The sequence below is a fragment of the Megascapheus bottae genome, chromosome 19, assembly GCF_031878675.1.
Source record: "Megascapheus bottae isolate mThoBot1 chromosome 19, mThoBot2.hap1, whole genome shotgun sequence".
NCBI lineage: Eukaryota > Metazoa > Chordata > Mammalia > Rodentia > Geomyidae > Megascapheus > Megascapheus bottae.
This window is the reverse complement of record NC_143527.1, coordinates 33,655,134-33,668,254: the sequence shown is the minus strand read 5'-3', so window position 1 is coordinate 33,668,254 and position 13,121 is coordinate 33,655,134. Positions and strand designations below refer to the sequence as shown.

The 13,121-nt window shown below is 39.9% G+C and overlaps 1 protein-coding gene across 1 annotated transcript in view; it reads right to left on the bottom strand.

Annotated features, from left to right (window-relative positions):
* Kctd1 (potassium channel tetramerization domain containing 1) overlaps positions 1-13,121 on the bottom strand; it is a 164,070-nt gene that overhangs the window by 116,479 nt on the left and 34,470 nt on the right. The gene's annotated exons all lie outside the window — the stretch shown is intronic.

The window sequence follows — 13,121 nt, the reverse complement described above, 5'->3', positions numbered from 1 at the left end:
CTTTTACTATTAGTAGAACTCGACTCCTTTCTAAGTTTTTCCTGTGACTCTCAGTATATATTTGCTAGGATGACATTTTTAAGTTTTTCACTTTTATTGCTGTCACAAACTACAAAATAGTTTTACTAGTACATATTTATTACATCTAAATTTCCTCAGCATTCTATGACAGAATGTAAGGGCTTAATTGTACATTTCCAATGAGCCATTGAGTATGAATAATGTTCTCTCACTAGATGAAAGAGATGGACTAAATCTGTCTTACCTGTTGAATTATCAGGGTCAGTGTTGTCACTAGCCATGGGTTAGCTTATTAAATCAATGAATGGGTATTATGTAAATGAATGCTACAGATTCAATTCTTCAGACTTTGGAAAAAGTACCACTGTCTTACCAGAACACAAAAAGAACACTGCATATTGCAGTTTGAAAACATGCTCACATCTGGTTATTTATAGGCATTTTTGAATCATGTGTGGTAATTATGCACATTAATTAACAGTCAATGTAGCCCATTTCAAATAGACATTTCTTTTTTAAAAAATCACAGAGTGGCAATGTAACTTTTGGTAAAATATACCAAGGTATATAATGTTACATAATGTTACATGCTGTGTCCTTAAACAATGGAGCAGTCAAGAAGAAAAACAAACCCTCTGAATACATTTATTCAGCATGAAAGCAAAAGAAAATGGTGATGATGTTAATTCTGTATCCATTTAATTGACCTCACACTAGCATAAGGGTTTTTACTCTTAGTCAATACCACTATAGAATGAAAAAATGAGACTTCTCCCTGGGTGAAAAAAAATACTTCAGGTAATTCAAGGGAAGTAAAACATCACAGGCCTGCCTCAAAGCAGCACATGAGTCAGATTTATACCCAATTCTTTTTTTTTAACTGGTGGTGGGAAGGATATTGCTACGGCACAGTTATCAGCAGCACTAATGGATACATACCTCAGGATGATTGTGGCAATATGAGCTTGTTGGAATTAGTCAGCCTGTGGGGATCTTACAATGGGTGAGGTGCTGGCTTACTTTTGGATATAGGAACTGTAAAATGGTATGTGGCAATATATGGAGAACCACTTGGACTGGTGCTACCAACTACTCCAGTTTTCTTTATGTTATCAGCCAACTAACTACCCACAACTCCGCCAAACAACCAAGCATTACATATTTAAGCCAACCAACCATTATAGATGTGAGAGTGTCCCTCCTAAGAGTAAAGCCTGAATGCTAAATCCATTAGACTCCATGAAGAACTACCATTTGCCTCATGAAAATTTCTTTTCAAGACAACAAACTATTTGGGGGAGCCAAAATAAAACTGAAACCAAAGCCCTCCCCAAATAGCTGGAAGGAAATGATTTGACTTTAAATCATTACTAGTTAAATAAGGATTGAATTTCTGAGATGAAAACCATACACATGTACTTAGCTGCCCATGGTTGTAATCCTATCTAGATAAAAAGAAAAATCTCCCTTTATAACAAATATTTAATACCAATTTACCATCCTACAATGAAATCTATGGCTACATGTATAATCTCAAAATTTATTACATTATTAGGAGCCTGGAGCAGTTAGAACATGGAGACAGAACATGGAAGAACAGCATGGGAACCAGGAGCTGGGCAGAGGGAAAATGAGGAGTTAGCATTTAACAGGTGTAGAACTTTAGTGCCGTGAGGTGAAAAGAATTCTGGTCATGGGTGGTAGTGACAGGGGCATTCAACACTATGAGTATACTCAATACCACTGAACTCTACCCTTCAAAATGTTAGGATTATTGGGCACTGATAGCTCATGCTTATAATACTAGCTACTCAGGTAGCTAGATCATGGTTTGAAAACAGCCCAGCCCCCACCCCAAATCAAGAGACTCTTATTTCCAATTACTGCCACCCCCCCCAAACAAAACAAGCAAACAAACAAAAAGCAACTGGAAGTGATGATGTGACTCAAGTGGTAGAATATCTGCCTTAAGCAGAAAAGCCAAGTAAGAGTTTGATGCTCTGAGTTCAAGCCCCAGTATTGGCACCCCCCAAAATAAAAAAAAAGTAAATTAATACTACGTTATACATATTGAGCCTGGTTGATGGCTCAGGCTTGTAATTCTAACTACTTGGGAGATGTGGTTCAAGACACGGGAGTTGGGGGGGGGGATAGCCAGAGTAAATGTTTGTGAGAATTCATCTCAACTAAAAGCTGGATGCAGTGGTATGTACCTGTCATCCTAGCCATGAAAGGAAGCAGAAATTGGAGTATTACAGTCCAGATAGGCCCTGGCATAAAACAAGATCCTCACTGAAAAACAACCAATGCACAAAGGTACTGGCAGAGCAGTAGAAGTAGTAGTTTCTCCCTGACAAAAGTGAGTTCCCAAGTTCAAACTCCAGTGCTTCCAAAGTACAAAAACAAAATTTCAGTCTTATTCTAGTTGTAATATAAAAGGAAAAGGAAGGAAAAGTCATTTGTTTTGGATAAGAAAAATCAGAAAAAGGTTAATATTTGGTCACAATGTCCCCATAAATTGAGGAAATGTGAAGGAACCAAAAGAGGTAGGGTGAGTAGTGAGAGATTTGAGGTCACTGTGAAGATGCGGGCTACCAATGTCTGGGACAGAGCGGGTTCCCAGGTGAGGTTTTCTAGTTAGTAGTGGAGATGCCCAGAAAACTCTTTTTCTTTTTTGCCACTCCTGGGGCTTGAACCCAGGTCCTGAACACTAGGCTTTCTCAAGGCTAATGCTTCATAAGTTTTGCTTTGCTCTGGATATATATAGGAGTTGCATTTTTCAATTTGTTTTTAACTTTGTCTCGACCGGTCTTGTCTGTGCCTCAGAGTGGCTAAGATAACAGTATTGAACAACGCACTTCATTATGTTTAAAGTCTTACAGAATATACATTATATTTCTATGTATGGCCAAGTGAATTTGTAGATAATATTAAGCATATTTGCATTTTTGCATTGGGTTGCATTTAAATCCTGAAGGATACAGAAACAAGTCTCTGATGTAAGTGTCCCTAGAATTGTCCAACTTTTTCATCAAATCCTACCCAGCATCCTTTGGTGACTCTGACAACCCAAAGTCCCTCAGCTTTCCTTCTGGAGAGCCACTGACAAGCACTGAACACAGGCTATGCCCCAGATCAAGGCTCCAGCTCACTGAGGCTGGTCAATTTCCCCACCCCGTCATGCTGTCATGACTTGCCCGCCTTGGCACTCAGTTATATTGTCTTTTATGAGTAACTTCATAAGTGATAAAATAATTCTAACCATGCTGCCAATCAGAAGAAAATCAAGTAACAGTGAATCTAAAATGAACAGACTCAGGCTCAAGCCTATAATCCTACCTTCTACTTAGAAGACTGAGAACAGAGGATGGTGGTTTACTTTTGTCTCCAATTAATCACCCAAGAGTCAGAAGTGAAGCTGTAAATCAAGTGAGCCTTGAACAATTAAAATTAAATGACAGCACCCAGGCCTTAAGTTCAGCCCCAGTACTGGCACAAAACAAACAAACAACAAAAAATACTCCTCTCTTGCTTCTTTTTATGAAAACTGTCTAGGGTTGAGCTGACACAAGTGAGATATGGTTCCCCCCAAAATTAGCCCTTGCTTACTTACATGTTGCTATGGTACCTTTGGGATAGATTAACTCATATTCAAAATGGGTCCCAGTTAATGTGGGCTTTTTCTGTATTCCCTCCTCCTACAGACATAATAATTCTAGAGGCAATTGCTTCAGGGGCAAGCCATCTTTGTCTTTGAAATTCTTCCAGTGCCGCCCATAAAGCATTGGGCATCAAGAGCAGTCAAGACATATCTGTTGAGTTGATTTTTTCATGTAAGATATTTATGACAACTACCGCTGGTAATGAATCAACACATCCCAGCTAGCATCTGTCCCTCCAGACAGTCCGAATGTTCTGTAATTCAATCTCAAGAACAGCATCATCATCTTGCAATAGATGAATCTAAAGGTAAGTCATCATAAACATCAAACCTCTCCACATGGGTGATTCCAATGATTTCTTTGGAGATAAAATGAAGTAAATGAAGTAACTTGAAATCTGCAGAGTAATTAGTCTCACGTCATCTTTATTCATTCCCAGAATAAGAACTGTTTCTCCTAAGCTCAACCAGAAACAAGTTGGGCTAAGGCAAGCAACCACCAATTATAGTGATATCTTGCCATAGAAAGGGAGAAAAAAAAACACAACAAACAAACGTGTAATTAAATTTTGCAGGTGCAACAATCCTGCTCCAATGAACCAGGGAGGAAATCTGTGAAATTATCCTGAGCAATTTTCTCCAGTGTAATTTGGAAATTAGCCCACCTGGAGACATAAACCCACAGTTTCCTCTGTCATTGTCTTAGCACGTTTATCTTGTCTTACATGCTGAGACTCCAGTTGCAAAGAGAAGCAGGTTTGAACACCCCCATCTCCCAGAGTAGAAAATGTCCTATGTTTGAATTCCAGGCCCATTGACTTTCACAGTAGCTTTTAGTGACCGTAAAAACCAACCGAAAGTACTGCAGGGCATAACCATTGCTGTGTCGTGGCAACTCGGAGACACGTGCAGACTTGAAAGTAAGTGCTGAGCGCCTTGCCAAGGCCTGAGTTCCTGGGTAACCACAGGCAGCGTCTCTCAAGAACGTGGGGTGTGTGCAAACAGGGCTGGGAAACAAAGCTGGCTCACCCCACTGGCTGTGGCCTCCAGGACCCAATCATTTTAACTTTTCAGTCTCTTCAGTGGTGGTGGGGTAGAGGCCAAAGCAGAAGTGTGCTCTGTTTGTGTGACCTAGCCAAATAACTGGCTTCTCATCTCAAGTTTACCAGCTAGAAAATGAGGCTATTGATTTGATCAAGTGTTTTCGGATCTTCAAAAGAAAACTGGTAAACTCTTTTTTTTAAATACTGATACTGGAGCTTGAACTCAGGGCCTGTGCCTTGTCCCTTAGCTTTTTCACTCAAGGCCGATATTCTACTACTTGAGCCATACCTTCACTTCTGGCTTTCTGGTGGTTAATTGGGGATGAGTTTCATGGACTTCCCTGTCTGGGCTGACTTTGAATGTTGATCGTCAGATCTCAGCCTCCTGAATAGCTAGGATGACAGATATGAACCATTAGCTCCAGGCAAGTGTGCAACTCTTATTAAGATGTTTGTCCTGCTTCACTATGGGTTGCATAAGTCTGTTAACCTACTCAAAGATGAGTCTTATGCTTATCTCCACCCAGGTTCATCTATTCTCTTCATGGACACTGTGGTTTCTGGGAAGCCTTCCTAACATGGCTCCAACCACAGCAGGGACTCTTTTATATCTTTCTCTGGAATTTGTGCCTACATCTACACAATATTCATTACCATGTATCATAATCATGTGATGATTATTCAGTGTGCTGTTTGACTATGGATTTTTCAAACACAGGATTGCATTGTTTATCAGTATTTGTTGTGTAATTAGAATATGGATGGCAAACAGTAGAAATGCAGTGTGTTTACTCAGTGATAAATGGATACCTATGTGTAGACCTGTACTGACACTTTTGGGGTCTAGCCAATCCCTTGGTTTCTTTAACTCATTAAACTTTATGAATTGTTTCGATGCTTTCAAGAACTATAGATACTGTTGGTAATCATTTCAAATGATTCAAAGTGCCTATTTCCTGAACCTTCTATTTCCTTACCTATCCTTCTCCCTTCCTCAGTCAGAAAAGACTGGAAGTCCTTTCTTGACAGTTTAAAACATGTATTTAATGTATCAATAAAATGTTACAACAACAGTTATTTCATTTGAGGTTTTGTTCTATCTTATTTTTTCTTCTCATAAATCAGAATGCTTAACTGTTCAGAAATTCATTTACCTATTTATTAAAAATGTCCTATTTACTTTTTTTTTTAAAAAGGAAACAGTGTCTCTGTGTGATAATATATGCCTGTAATCCCTGCCACTTGGGAGTCAGAGATTAGAGAATTATGGCTTGAGGCCAGTGTAGGCAAAAAGTTAGCACAGCCCCATCTTAATTTTTTTTTTTGCCAGTTCTGGGCTTGAGCTCAGGGCTGAGCACTGTCCGTGGACTTTCTCAAGGCTAGAGCTCTACCACTTGAGCTTCAGCACCAGTTCCAGCGTTTCCATGTATGTGGTACCGAGGAAACGAACTTGGGCCTTTGTACATGCTAGGCAAGCACTCTACCACTAGGCCAAACTCCTGGACCCTTAATATTTTTTTTAAAGCCAGATGTGGTGATGTATGTCTGTCATACTGGATGCCCAAAAGGCTATAGATAGGAGGGTCCTGGTCTGAGGCTAGCCCTAGCAAAAATGTAGAATTTATCTAAAAAATAACTATGACAAAAAAGAAGATATGGCATAAGGAGTAAGACATCAAGTGCTGACATCTTGTCAAATGTCATCCAGCAACTGTGAGACCCTGTGTTGGCACCCCAGTTTGAAATAAAACAAATAACGTTGTTGGAAGCCAGTGAATTTTTCCTGTAAATCTTAGTTACTTGGAAAGCTGAATGGGAAGATCAAGGTTCAAGGCCAGTCTAAGCAGGAAAGCGCACAAGACCACTTCTACAGAAAGCAGCTGGACACAGTGGCAAGTGGTACCTGTGATTGCAGCAGCATCTGGAAGCCAGAAGTGTGCAGATCTCAGATCAAGCACATGTAAGGGCCTACTTTAAAAATAGCCAGAGAAAAATGGGGCTGGATATGAAGCTTGAGCAGTAGAGCTCAAGCCTATCAAGCTCAGTTCAAAGACTTGCACCTCAAAACAAAGCCAACACCAAGGAACAGTGCAAAAGGTTACAAAACAAAACACGAAATGCCCTCTGTCTGTCGCTACTCTTCACTTGATCCACACTTCTTCAGAGATGAAGTATTGTTCATGATTGCGCCTACTTTTGGTATTTTCTGTGGTTATCCTATCAACCCCAAAAACTAACTTCTCAATGTTAGATGGCCCTTATCAACCCCTTAATAAGTTGAAGTCTTCATATTTTTGTCCCACTTCCTATGTACTCTTCCACCTTCTCACCTTCTGTTATGATTCACATAGTTGTTTTGGTGGTTACATTAGTAGCCTTTAAAATATGGTTTCCTTATCATCATAGCAGTAAGCAGCTATGGATACCCTGCTTATTGCTCTGCAGGTAGGAGCGTGGCTCTACATTCCACTCTGTCCTTCCAGCCTCTCAGCCACACCATCAATCTCTGTCACGGTTTATGATATTTACATCTAGGCATTAGCAATTTCTTCTACTTGTGTGAAATTCCTCTTGCTTTTGCCTTCTAGAAGATTTCTTGTTTCTTAATACCATGTCGATTAAGTTTTGTTGTAAGGCAATTTGTCTTTGAATATCTTCATTATTCACTCCATGATTTAGGTATAGCAAGAAGAAGCATGCGCATTGAATTTGACCTCTTGACGTAGGTTCTCTGGTTCAGCTGAATGTGATTATTTCCTTTAGGATGAATTGATGAGTGTCTCTTAATTCATAAAATATGATGGGTGAAACGTGATTTGAACTGTGGTACAAGAAGGCTAAACATCTGGGGCAAAATCAGTCAGGATTATGGTTTCCATGCCATCATTGTAACTCACATTATCTTTTTCCTGTCTGCTCATATGTTTCCTCTTTTCTCATAATAACAACAAAACTATTCTGTATGGGCAACCATATATGTATGTGTGTGTGTGTTCCAGTATTGAAGCTTGGTGCTCTATAATTGAGCCATATCTCCACTTTTAGCTTTTTGCTGGTTAATTGGAGATAAGACTCTCATGGATTTTCTGCCCGGGCTAGTTTTGAACCATGAGCCTCAGATCTCAGCCTCCTGAATAGCTAGGATTACAGGTGTGGGGCATGGGTGCCTAGCTTGTGATGATGTCTTTTTGATCTCTAGCAAACTACTTTTAAGTAGTTGGTTGTAAGTTATTATTTATTAAAAACCTGAACTCCTAAATGTGGTTGTAGATGCTTTTAATCCTAGCACTTGTGAGGCTGAGATTAAAAGTTGCAGAATAGCTTTGAACTATATAGTGAGGCTCTGTCTTAAAAAGACAAAGAGAGGGTTGGGAGTGTGGTCTAGTGATAGAGTGCTTGCTTAGCATGCATGAAGCCCTGGGTTCAATTCCTCAGTACCACATACACCGAAAAATCCAGAAGTGGAGCTGTGGCTCAAGTCGTAGAGCACTAGCCTTGAGAAAGCCCAAGGACAGCACTGAGGATGTGAATTCAAGCCCAAGAACGGGCAAAAAAAGAGAGAATATTCACCCATACAAAATATCAAAAACAAAAATCACAGAACATAGAGACAAGAGGATTGAGTGTTTGCAGTCAGACTCAAATGTAATTGAGTTACTATAGCAAATCTGGGCTATATAGTGAGACCCCATCTCAAAATAAATCATTTTCACCATTGCTGTCACTATTATCACCATCATCTAAAGTGACTTGTATGAAAAGACATTTATACTGAAGTTAAAACTATATCAAAGACAGCCAGGTGTAGTGGCTCACGCCTGTAATCCTAATCCTAGCTACTTAGGAGGCTGAGATCTGAGGATCTCGGCTCAAAGTCAGCCAGGACACTAAAAAATTTGTGAGACTCTTATCTCCAGTTAACCACCAGAAAATCAAAAGTGGCGCTGTGGCTAAAGAGGTAGGATGGTCGCCTTGAGCTGACAAGCTCAGGGACAGTGCCCAGGCCCAGAGTTCAAGTCCCACGACTGAGAAAAAAAAAATCTGTATCAAAGAACTAAAATTTCTTGTGCCCAAAACTACCACCACCCTTTTTTCTTTTGTTCCATTTCCAAGTATAATAAACTTCTTGAAGAATTATAAATAAATCACAAGACTGCATCATAAACACACACACACACACACACACACACACACACACACATACACACTCAAACACAGTTTGTCCCTATTAAGTGCATGCTTTGTCACTGGTGTTATATTTATTTTGCTGAACAAATATAACTGAACCAACTTTGGCTATTCTTACAATTCTCCAGTGCTGGCAGTGGCTGGAGATTGTGAAAAAAAAAATCATGATTTTACCCATTTCTTCCCCAGGTGACTACATGAATGCACTCTTGAAATACCTGAGAAAATCCTTTTTAATCATCATTTTATAAGTTCCCTTTCCTTTCTTGGTATGCCAATATTAAATGTGCTGGGGAAACTGATTTCAATTATAGTGGAGACCTTCCCCTGCCAGTGCCTCAAATTATGGATACGTTCTTCTGCGGTGATCCAGTGTAATTCTGAGTCCTGAGGAGCATAAACAGGGTGCCAATTACTTAAGGGTGCTCATTAGGAATTAGAAAGCAAATATAATTACCACATGCCAATTATATAGGAAATAAGAATGCATTTCCACAAAGCCAGGTTTATTTTATGTGTTCCATATAGCTGTACAGGATGTGTTCTTGCCTGTTTTTCTTTTCCACTCCACCAAATACTGAATCCCTATAGAGGACGAAGAGTTAGAGAGTAGGAAGTACACTAGACTGCAGATTGCTGTTTATATTACTTTATTGTATCTCTAGCTCCTAGCTGGGTTCATGCTCAATGAACCAAACATATCTATTGATCTTGTTAATACCGGCAGTATGAAGGAAGTGAATTTTATGCGATCTGGGATTCTTCCTGTTGTCACAAAGCAACACCCAAAGGCTTGGATGTGCCAGGGTTATATCTGACTTTTAAAAAAGTTTCGGTGATTAACAGCCTCCCCTACCTTGATTTTTTGCCATGGATGAAGTTGAAGCTCAGTATGACAATGTGAGTGTGAGACAAAAAGGGCTCCTTTCTACATTTATGTCCTGAACTTCCTACTTGATTTTCTCTACCCTGTCAGCGAAGAGCACACTCTACCAGCTCTCCTCCCTACCACCCTTACCCACGCCCATATTCACACTTCAGTTACCTTATATACTAAGCAATTCAATACATGATTAAGTTTTTTAAAAAAAGGTGCACATAACTTTATGAACTAACCAAGCAATTATTTTGGAGTACTACAGGGAAAGCAGAAATTATTTTTCAATAACTGTCATTTGGCCCATCTGTCAACCTCATTTAGATAAAATTAGCACAGCCTTTTGTATTGTCTCCCCAAGGAGGCTTGTCTTTTTAGTGCTTTTAAAAAATAGTGCTTTAAAAAATATAAATACATGGAATTATTTTAGAAAGGCCTCAGCTTTGCCACAACTTTCCCACTGTCCATTTGCACATGTCTTTCCTTGCTAGAAATAATAGATAGGAGAAAATAGTCCAGAAATATCTGAACAGAACCAAAAAATAATCCATGGAGCCAGTGGGGTTTGTGTTTGACCCTGAAGTGGGTGTGAGGGGAAGGACAGAGCCCCTTTCCACTGGTTGGAAGATCTCTCTAGTCTCCCTGTTTTCCTGGTTCACAGAGGACACTGAAGGAAGAGATATATGAGCTGCTTCTCGTATTTTCATGTCTACTTCATTCATACATCCATATGGAGAAGTTGCTGATATCCTGAACAGAAATTTCTTGGGAGTGGCTCAACCAGTGTTTCCCAAGACAGTAGTCCCAGTTGGAAATGTGGCTAACACATTTGAACTTAATTTTGAAGACAGGACAGAAAGGAAAAGAAAGAGCTAAATATCTCATTATTAATACCTTAGATTACTTGTAAGTTGAAAAAAAATTTTGGATATATTGGGTTGAACAAATTATACAAAGGAAATTATGTCCATCTGCCTTCATTTTTTAAATGTGATCAGTAGAAAATTAATAGCTCCCTGTGCAGTTTGCATTATATTTCTATTAGATGGCAATAATTAGAGGGTTAGCATCTGTTAACTCATTCAATCATTCATTCAACAAAGACTCTTAAGAGATTACTAAGTGCCAGGCACTGAACTAGGCCCAGGAGGCACTATGACAATACAACACAGGCCCTGCAACTGAGGAGTTCTCATTTTACTTCAAGAGGAAGATGGAACATGTTGAGACATGTACTCACAGGACAAGTCACTAATTAGTTATCTCTGTATTAAGAGCTCGCTGGAGGACTCCTGGCTAGGCTGGGGAGAGCAGGGTGTAGTCTCAGAGACTAAGGACCATGAAGATCCCTAGGGCAGATGAAGTAGAAGGTAAGTAATGAAATTTGGCAAGAGTTCACTGGATTGCAAGACAAAGGAACCTGAAGAGAAGGAGGAGCGGGCATGGATATGCACACTTACAAGGATAAGAGGCACAGGAGAGGCAGCTTCCTGGAAAGGAAGAGCAAGTGCTCCAGCTGGAGATCCAGAGTGGATAGAAAGAAGTGTGAAGGGCCAGCCCAGACCTTCAGAAGCTCTCTTTCTAAACGTTTCCTGCCAGTGACTTTGGGTAATGCCTCATAAATATTTTTCTGCCTTTGTGTTTGGTTTGTTTGTGTTTGGTTGTTTGAGAAAAAAAAAATCTTGGTATAAAGCAAGTTCCAGGCTGGCCTGTAATTCAGTCTTTCTGTCTTTGTCTTTCAAGTGATGTACACTACCACATTTAACTTATTCTGCCTTCTGATACCAAACTGGAGATTATCCTTGAGAAGAGAGGAGAAAGTGAGTCCTGAAAGCCCCATGGGGAGATCTGCCAGGCCTTCAGTCTGTCGAAATCTAAACTCTTGCTTCTTTCAGTCACTGGCATGTCTTTGATAGCCAATACTTGGTGGCAAACCAAGTTGCAATTATAGATCGTTTCTCATTCAGATCATTGTCTTAAAGCCCAATATTTTCTCCAATGGGAATTTCATTGTGTAACCAAGATATCACAGTAAATATCACAGTGAGAAGTTTCTGCTCATCTGTTTGATAAGTCACCTTAAGCAAGGTAATGGATGCACTGATATCAGTTTTTTGTTTTGTTTTGTTTTTTAATGAGAAAGTGTCTGTTCAGTGACCTGTAGTTTTCTCTGACTTTTAACTTTCATGGAGCCTAGTAAGAGTTGTGCACAGTGATTATAAACAATCTGACTGGGAAACATCCAGCTATAATAGCAAAAAGGCAAGGAAAAAAAATACCAAACAGAATTTTATTCAGTTTAATGGTCCAAGTCAGAGAAGTAATTACATATTCTGCCACCATTACTCAAACTGTCATACTTATATTGAATTATGCCCTGTGCTGCAACTGATATTTTTAAAGCAAAATTGGCAAACAACAAGAGGCATAAGTACCCTTTGGACAGATTGTACTTGATAATAATTTTTAAATTGATCAATTATGATGAATTGCAATCAAAACCTCAAGAAGTATCATCTTTCCATAACAGACTTTCTTTAAAAAAAAAAAAGAGGGGGATAATAAACAACTGAACATCGCTCATGCCTGTACTCCCTGGTACTTGGAAGCGAAGAACTACAGGTTAGCTCTTTGAAGCCAGCCCAGGCAGAAAAATGTGTAAATTCTGTCTTAACACATAGCTGAGTGCAGTCAGCCATTGGACATCTCAAGCTATGCAGCAAGTTGAGATTGGGAGGCTTCATTCATGGTTCCAGGCAGCCTGGGTAGAAAAGTCCATTAGACTCTGTTGCCAGAAAGGGGAAGCTGGCCACTTCAAGATTCCTGTCTTTGAACCTGTCATGCCAGCCAGCACAAGGGGCCTAAAGTAGATGGATTTGGGCTGTGGCACAGGCCCATGCTGATAACAAGCCCACGTCTCAAAAAATAACCAGCGAAAAACAGGGCTGAAGGTGTGCTGAGTGGAACCAGGCCAGTCTAGCAAGTTTTGAGGCCCTGAGTTCAAACCTCAGCCCCACCTCCGAACATTCAAGACCCCTTTGTGGAGTTTAGGTGTACTGTATGGTATATCCAGCAGTGCTGCAGTGTGGATCAGCTGTTCTGAAGTTATTGTTCTCAGAATGCCTTTATAGTCTTAAAAGGTATCAATGACCCCCAAGGGATTCTGTGTGGAATTTCATCTGTATTGATAATGGAAGCACAAGTCATGTTTGTTGTGGTGATTCTAGGGTTAAAATCCCAAGCTGCCAGTCATGCAGAAGTCCAGCAGCAGCACAAATACAGCATTCTGTGCTGCTGCTGATAACTGAGCACTACGCTACTGGCATATGGG